Here is a 9,885-nt window from a genome sequence, read left to right on the forward strand (position 1 = left end):
GACATTTTTGTGGAAAACACAATGTAGTTAAATTTTGTACTCGGATATGTGCTCTCTGGAGACAGCGGTTTTCTAGTTATTCAAGAAGAACGCATCTGAAGGTCACTTTTGTATGTTTTTCTTGAATAATTCGAAAACTTTAGCAAAAACTTTTCCTGGCACAAAATTTAACTACATTAAATTTCCTACAAAAAGGTCCTGCCCATTTGTTCCTCTAGCACCAATAGTCTTCACGTAGGGAGGGTCTCAATATTCATCGATATTGTGTCATATTTGGATTCAAGACGATATTTTATAATTAAATCATGAGTCATAATTTTTTCTGATTCGTGTCCTAAAATGATACAGAATAGAGGCATAATTTCTTTTGGTTTCCTTTCATTAAACGTTCACATGCTTTAGCAAGATTCAGTGGGTAATATGAGGAAAGCTATAAACTGAATCTTATAAAGACTAGATGATTTTTACATAATTACGTTAAGAAAGAAAGTCAATTTTTTGTAACGTAAGTTTCTATTTTAGGTTTCTACGTTTCTGACGCATATATATGGCAAGGAAAGCGTTTCTGAAGAAGAGAAATTTGTTAAGATGGAATATAGATTTAAATGTCAGGAAGTCGTTTATGAAAGTACTTGCATGGAGTGTAGCCATGTATGGAAGTGAAACATGGACAATAAATAGTTTGGACAAGAAGAGAATAGAAGCTTTCGAAACGTGTTGCTACGGAAGGATGCTAAAGATTAGATGGGTAGATCACATAACTAATGAGTAGGTACTATATAGGATTGGGGAGAAGAGGAGTTTGTGGCACAACTTGACTAGAAGAAGGGATCGGTTGATAGGACCAATTTAGTATTGGAGGGCAGCGTGGAGGGTAAAAATCGTAGAGGGAGACCAAGATATGAATACACTAAGCAGATTCAGAAGGATGTACGTTGCAGTAGGTACTGGGAGATGAAGAAGCTTGTACAGGATAGAGTAGCATGGAGAGCTGCATCAAACCAGTCTCAGGACTGAAGACCACAACAACAACAACAACGACGCATATATCGCTTTGGTACATCAAGTGACTGTCTTTGACAAAATGTTTGACAACATCAGCCGAAATTACCTAGCAACATTTTTTCAGAGGTACTAAATAAGTTCACTGAGCTGTCAGTGCGTACTAACGTGATATATAAGCATTTATGCGATTTTGTCATATGATGACATCGTTTGAGACCGTGGCTGTTATTTGAAGACGACTGTTGATGATGTTGAGACAGCAACCAGCCACAAATTTATTTTAAGTTCCTTTATTCAAAAGGTACCGTTACCGGTTTCGAATCATTACGATTCATAGTCAAACGGTTTCCATGCTTTCATAACAACATGCGCTGCGTTTGGTTGTTTATTGTGAAATGTCGGTTTGGAGTACTTGTTTTCATAGTTTTCGTCGAGCAGACAACGTTTGTAGTTTTTGCGCTTTCACGTCATTGCACACATAAACTTACATAATCGAGCGCTTCAGATTTGTCACTGGATGCATTTCCACCACATTTCTGTCATTGGACACGTATATTTTTATCACTGAGCACTTCAGCTTAGTCACAGAACAGACTTCAAACATGCACTCATATGTTTGTAAACACTATGTATCTATCAAAACATCGGTGCTCGTTAGAAGCCTGTTCTGTGACTAAGCTGAAGTGCTCAGTGATAAAAATATACGTGTGCAACGATAGAAATGTGGTGGAAATGCATCCAGTGACAAATCTGAAGCACTCAATTATGCAAGTTTATGTGTGCAATGATGTGAATGCGGCAAAAACTACAAATGTTGTCTGCTGGACGAAAACTATGAAAACAAGTACTCCAAACCGACATTTCACGATAACTAATCAGTACAAAACGCAGTACATGTTGCAGTGAAAGCATGAAAGCCGTCTGACGCAGAATCGTAATGATAAAGGAACTTAAAATAAATTTGTGGCTGGTTACTGTCTCAACACCATCAACAAAAGCATTTATACTCTCTCTTTTACAAGTCACGTTTTTACGAAAATTGTGAATTACCAATGTTCGGTAAGACTTCCAACGTTTAATCTATAGGCTGTAATAACCGTTAACTAAGTCTTTTTGCTTTTTTTAGAATTCCATTCTCGTTTCCCCTTAAAGCAATCTCAATTTTGAACGAGTAAAGGAACAGTGCTGTCTTTCCTATTCAATAAAAAAGGCATTTTTGATTCAAGCCGTCCGTCGCTGTTATGACGGTAAACTGCATCTCATTCGCTGCTCTTTGAGGTTGCTGCATCTATTTGACAAGTAGAAGGCAACTTCACTACGCAACGGCCGAACGGATTACTCACTATACATCCACAACGATGGTCTGTATACAAAAATCAGTATACCATAGTCAAACAACACAATAAACATACTCTGCAAACAAATTTACCTAAAATATAATACGCAGTTAGGGTAGGCGACACGAGAGACTGTGACGCATCAATAAACTATTTTGGCATACTACACATTGCCATCACATCTTTGGGAATCTTCCTATTCATATAAAGTGATTTCTCTTATTGCCTGTGTCTTTTGCACTAGTTCCAGGAATACAGCAGATAAATACAGTAATGATATGAAGGAAGAAGGAGATTAGAGTTTAACGTCGCGTCGACAACAAGGTCATTGGGTGTGGATCACAACCTCGGAGTAGGGAAGAATGGAGAAGGAAAGCGGACGTGCCCTTTCGAAGGAACCATCCCAGCATTCTCCTGAACCACGAAAAACTTAAATCAGTGTGGCTAGACGCGGGTTTGCGGCGTAGTGCTCCCGACTGTGAGTCCTGTGTTCTAACCACTGCGCCACCCCGCTCGGTAGTAATCACAATAAAGCGAACTCCTAACCTCGTACGGAAGGCACTTCTCGGAATGTGCACATGCAACCCTTCTTATTGTTTTCGGATGAATTCTCTACCAGTCGTTTCGCACCAAAGGATTACTCCTCTTCACCCTCAGTTACGAGGAAGGAAGTTTATTCCTAATTCAGCACTCAGCACTCCAAAACTTGCCGACGACGCCTTATACATTCATATTCGGAACTTCCCTTTTCAGAAAGAGTGTGTGTGTGTGTGTGTGTGTGTGTGTTAGTGTGTGTGTGTGGTGGGGGCGAGGGAGAGGGGGGGGGGCAGCGGGTGGGAGTGGGTGGGCTAATGGCCATGTTAAGCCATTGCTGCCTTCCATTAGCACTTCCGCCAACACCGAACCCAGATTATTGTAATGCTTCGCGATGCGTTTATTGTAACTACTGCTGCGCAGCCCGAATTAGACTTCCACCGCGCGTTTGCACAAATCGGCGACACCGACCAAAAAAGGTTCAAGGCATTACTTCCTTGTCGTTGAAATAATCTACACTACTGGCCATTAAAATTGGTACACCAAGAAGAAATGCAGATGATAAACGGGTTTTCAGTGGACAAATATATTATACTAGAACTGACATGTGATTACATTTTCACGCAATTTTGGTGTATTGATCCTGAGAAATCAGTACCCAGAACAACTACCTCTGGCCGTAATAATGGCCTTGATACGCCTGGGCATTGAGCCAAACACAGCTTGAATGGCGTGTACAGGTACAGCTGCCCATGCAGCTTCAACACGATACCACAGTTCATCAAGAGTAGTGACTGGCGTATTGTGACGAGCAAGTTGCTCGACCACCATTGCCCAGACGTTTTCAATTGGTGAGAGATCTAGAGAATGTGCTGGCCAGGACCGCAGTAGAACATTTTCTGTGTCCAGAAAGGCCCGTACAGGGCCTGCAACATGCGGTCGTGCATTATTCTGCTGAAATGTAGGGTTTCGCACGGATCGATGAAGGGTAGAGCCCCGGGGCGTAATACATCTGAAATGTAATGTCCACTGTTCAACGTGCCGTCAATGCTAACAAGAGGTGACGGAGACGTGTAACCAATGGCACCGCATACCATCACGCCGGGTGATACGCCAGTATGGCGATGACGAATACACGCTTCCAATTTGCGTTCACCGTGATGTCACCAATCACGGATGCGACCATCATGATGCTGTAAACAAAACCTCGATTCATCCGAAAAATAATGACGTTTTGCCATTCGTGCACCCAGAAATTTTTATTGTCGTCTAGGCTTGGCGCTTTCCAACTGAAGGCATTGGTGCAAAATCGAGCTAACTCACGTTAATGTACGTTAGAGTAAAATACAAAAACAAAAAAATTGTCCACAAATTGGAAAACTTTATTAAACGGTCTTACTTTTCCCTACCTTGACTCGCGAGAAAAGGTTTCCGATGTGATTATGGCCGCACGAAGGGAATTAACGGACTTTGGACGCGGAATGGTAGTTGGAAATAGGCGCATGAGACATTCCATTTCGGAAATCGTTAGCGAGTTCAATATACCGATATCCACAATGTCAAGAGTTTGTCGAGAATTTCTAATTTCAGCCTTTACCTATCAACGCGGTGCCCTACGGCCTTCACTTAATGACCGGAGCAGTGACGTTTGCGGAGTGTGTTCAGTGATAATAGACAAGTAACACTGGGTGGAATAACCTCAGAAATCAATGTGGATCGTAGGTCGAAAGTATCCGTTAGGACAGTGTGACAAAATTTGGCGTTAATGGGCTATGGCAGCAGACGACCGATTCGTGTGCTTTTGCTAACAGCACCACATCTTCTGCAGCGCCTCTCCTAGTCCCGTGACCACATTGGTTTGACCCTTGACTGGGGTGGACTCGTCAAATGAGTTCCTATTTAAGTTGGTAAAACTTATGGTGGGGTTCGAGTGTGGAGCAGATCTCACGACGCCATGGTTCCAAGCTGTCTACAAGGCACTGTGCAAGGTGGCGGGGGCTTCCGGAAGATGTAGGCTGTGTTTATATGGAATCGACTGGGTTCTCTGACCCAGCTGACCCGATCACTGACGGGAAACGGTTACGTTTGGCTACATGGAGACCATTTGCAACCATTCACGGACTTCATGTTATGAGTCACAATTGTTCACGATTGGTTTTAAGGACATTCTGGGCAACTGTAGCGAATGATTCGGTTACTCAGATTGCCCAACATGAATCCCATCGATCATTTATGGAACATAATTGAGAGGTTAGTCAGTGCATGAAATCCTGCTCCGGCAACACTTTCGCAGTTATGGACAGCTGTAGAGACAGCATGGCTCCATATTCCTGCAAGAGACTTCCAGTAAATTGTTATTATGTCCATACTGCGGCCGCGCGGTTCCTTTCGTCCTTTTACCTGCACTTACCTGTGAACTCATTGCAGCAGATCGCCGGTAGGAAAGCCGAGCAGAAACCTACCGTACTGCAACTCGCACCAGGCTGCATACAACGTAAGTATTCCCAGAATTCTGTAAATTCTGAGACTTGATGGCGACGGCCTTCCGCAGGGGATGCACCGGCTCGCATCAGATCACGGAAGTTAAGCGCTGCTGGGTGTGGCCGGCACTGGGATGGGTGACCGTCTGAGCCGACATGCGCTGTTGCCGTTTTTCGGCGTGCACTCAGCCTCGTGATACCAATTGAGGAGCTACTCGACCGAATGGTAGCGGCTCCGGTCACAGAAACCCATCATAACGACCGGAAGAGTGGTGTGCTGACCAAACGCTCCTCCTATCCGCATCGTCATCTGAGGATGATACGGCGGTCGGATGGTCCCGGATGGCCACTTGTGGCCTGAAGACGGAGTGCTTTGAGATTTTATAATGTAAACGTTCACTGTCAAGCCCATACTAATCTTTACAGTCACGTTAGCAAGTTCATGGTCATAACCTCCCCCTCACTTATCGACCTTAATGACAGTGAAAAAGTAAACCGCGTGTATCTAATGTAAATTTGAGAAAAGCAATCGTCACCGAAGTTAATCTGTCGGGAAAGAGGGAGGAAAGGGTTACATCTAAATGAAAGGAAAAATTCAAATGAAACTGGTGGAAATTAATTTTGAAAAGGGGTAAAGTTAATAAAGAAAGTAAATGTGCGGCCGTTACGTTAACAATTAACTAGCGGTAATTAGATATTTGAGATTTGGGGAAAATTACAGTCGCCAGTCCTATGGACAATTACTATAGTAACTGAAAAAAAAGGCTATTACACATATAATTAGCACCAGAAGCGTGGCAACTGAAGGTTGACATGTGTTGTGTGAAAACTGAAAGTTTGTCAGAAGTAATAAATTTCGCTACACTCTGACTTAATTTAGCAAAAGAATTAATAAAACCGGAAAATTGAAAGTTAATTTAGTGACTGAAATTAATAGTGAGCTTTGTTTCTGAAGCACATCGAAAATCAGTAAAATTCGGTTAGTCTTGGGCTTTCTCAACAATCATTTCAAAAGCTACTTGAATCTACGCAATTTAGAAATAAGAGATTTAACTTTGAAATTGAATTAAATGATTATGAACAATTAACAATAGTAAAATTTAGTACGTACCAAGCTGAGCTGCAGTCACACGTAAGCAAAAATATGGTAACAAAACTCGCACTCTTAATTTGTGCTTGTGTAATCTAAATATTGAAACAGCTACGAATACCTTAACTGAACTTTGAAATTAAAGCAGTGAAATCAAATGATACTACTTTAATGCTGGCGTTTGAATTACAACGACACTCGGGTTCATTCCGGAAAAGGAAGCAACCCTGCTTGGTAATGCAATTGGGACAATGAGCAACAAAGCTTCATGCTACGTTGCTGTAAGTTAGTGAGAAAAATTTAACAGTTTGAAAAAGCTGAGGTCTGCCATACAGTTCTAAAACTTTACGTGCTTCCAGTCTTCCTTGTTGGTTGATTGAAGGTTCGTCGATCGAGGAGGTGGCGACAGTCACTCATTGTCGGCCGTCGCTGTTGGATGTTGGCGCGCCTTCTTCTCGACACGGTCTCCAGCCGAAACGGGCTCTTGGTGTGTGCAAGCTAACGCTTCCCGTCCGCGACACCATGTCAGAAACTAACATAGCAAGTCGAGCGCAATTACATGCTGCCAAACCCCGAAAGCGTGGCAACTCGCGAGAGTGTCACACAACACACCTGCTCCACTGCACTACTCCTCCAGCCAGACTCCCTCTGCCCGCACTCCATGCGGCAGAGTTAACACTACCAAAGATCCTAAACACTTTGGTTCTCCACATGGCCTATCGATGTATTCGTTCGATAGCATAGTTTTCCCTAGCCAAGACCCAGCGTAAAAATACAAATAATATTTTCAAAAAACCAATTATACATCGACATAAATGCATAAATATATATATATACACAAATAGTAAAACAATTACAATATATAAACACACAGAAATGTCATATCTTGAGGTAACAAAACAAGGAAAAAAATTATAGTACAATAGATGGAAATAGGAGGACATGCATTTCCGGCGTTACACGTGCCCCACATAGTTTAGCTATTCCAAAATCAGCCAAATTCTTAACACTTTCAAGAAACGGAATACTATTTACAAAATTAATCAGAGTACATGGTCATAAAAACAGGTATACCAAAATACGCAAATTAATAATTAATTACATGGAATACACATTTTTTATATATGTTGTTGGAGTTGTGGTCTTCAGTCCTGAGACTGGTTTGATGCAGCTCTCCATGCTACTCTATCTTGTGCAAGCTTCTTCTTCTCCCAGTACCTACTGCAGCCTACATCCTTCTGAATCTGCTTAGTGTATTCATCTCTTGGTCTCCCTCTACGCTTTTTACCCTCCACGCTGCCCTCCAATACTAAATTCGTGATCCCTCGATGTCTCAGAACATGTCCTACCAACCGATCCCTTCTTCTAGTCAAGTTGTGCCACAAGCTCCTCTTCTCCCCAATTCTATTCAGTACCTCCTCATTAGTTATGGGACCTACCCATCTAATCTTCAGCATTCTACTGTAGCACCGCATTTCGAAAGCTTCTATTCTCTTCTTGTCCAAACTATTTATCGTCCACGTTTCACTTATATACATGGCTACACTCCATACAAATACTTTCAGAAACGACTTCCTGACATTTAAATCTACACTCGACGTTAACAAATTTTTCTTCTTCAGAAACGCTTTCCTTGCCATTGCCAGTCTACATTTAATATCCTCTCTACTTCGCCCATCATCAGTTATTTTGCTCCCCAAATAGAAAAACTCCTTTACTACTTTAAGTGTCTCATTTCCTAATGTAATTCCCTCTGCATCACCCCACTTAATTCCACTATATTCCATTTTTTTATATAACCTTTTCATAATTAATATTCTCGTCATGGGAGTCCACTTAACGCTAAACAAGAAAATAATATACAGCAGATCGAAAAAAAAACGTAAATATTGACAGCAGAATTCTTTCACATCAGCTGTCCGAGAAAAACAACGCCGCCTTCCGTACCCGCGAGTACAAAGAATGCCGACAGCGTCACAAGAGCCGACAGCGACGCCGCCTCGCCAGTATTGTTGCGCCCGCCTGTGCGGCACACTTGATCTCACTCGCCCTTGTAACGGCACTTCCAGAACCGTTTCACTGAATTCTTTCAGGAAAACTCACTCCCGAGTAATCTCAAGGAGTCCATTAACACTATCACAGTGGATAACTCAACACTGTCCATCATCATACGCATGTACTAGCCTGAAACTTAAAACAGCGTCTAAGTACATCGGCAATGACTAGTAAATCACATATTTATGAAATCTTACAGCTAGTTCAAAATCATATTTACACTCCTTAATCCAATGTGACTCAGCTGAAAACTTAAACTAGCAGCTTAGATTTTTCAATTGATTATTAATCAATTCCTCTTAAATCATTTAGTTAAAATTAATTACTCATTAATTACAACTTCTTTAATGTCTTCTTGGTCAGGTAAAAGCATGTAAATCTAGCAAACCTTAAATCTTACACTCTATATTTACATACTGTACAAATTACCCATTGTGTGGTATTAATCGATCCTAGGTTGGTACAATTTCAAGTCTACAATGTTCCGTATACCTAATAGTTTTCCAGAGCTTGGATACTCTAAGCAATAAGCATTTGTGTGAGGTATACCAATGACTTTATATGGTCCAGTATAAACAAACTTAAACTTAGAGATTTCATTGTCTATCTCGCTCGATTTCTCATGAGCTTTTACAAGTACTAAGTCTCCGATTGCAAACTTAGCAAAACGCGCTTTAGCGTCATGACGACGTATGTGAGCATCGGCTTTTAGCTTCATTATTTCTCGCAAACGATCTTTTTTCACACCAATACTAATGTCAATTCGTGGAGGGAATTTGATTATCTTTTCCACTAAACTTTTACTTCTGTCATCTAACAAGATTTCCTCTGGAGAAAATCCCGTTGATTCATGTCTCAAGGTGTTCATAAGTCTCCCAAATTCCGCTACATACTTGCCCCATGCCCTATGGTTGTGATGGCAATAGGTACGGCAAAGTTAACCTAGCTCGCGCATATACCTCCCAGCGGGATTTCCAGCCGGACAGTAAGCTGAAATATGGATCACTTCGACCCCATTACTTGCCATACCTTCATTCCACATCTTAGAAGTAAACTGTGCCCCATTGTCTGATAGAATCGCCTTGGGATTACCAATATGAACAAAATAATCATTCACAAGCTTGCTATAGATCGCTTTGGCTGTAGCTTTCCTAATCGGGTATAGTTTGATGAACTTGGAAAAAGCTTCTAGCACTAATAAAATGTAGGCAAAGTTTCCTGATGACTTGGGCAAAGGTCCGTACAAGTCCACGCACAGTAATTCAAAGGTGTCGTTAGGCCTTATACTCTGCATAGGACCACGACTCGTACAGTAGGTAACCTTCACCTTCTGACATAAATCGCAAGTTTTCACTCTGTCAGTAACGCGTTTTAACATGTTAAA

Source organism: Schistocerca cancellata, chromosome 3, assembly GCF_023864275.1.
Source record: "Schistocerca cancellata isolate TAMUIC-IGC-003103 chromosome 3, iqSchCanc2.1, whole genome shotgun sequence".
NCBI lineage: Eukaryota > Metazoa > Arthropoda > Insecta > Orthoptera > Acrididae > Schistocerca > Schistocerca cancellata.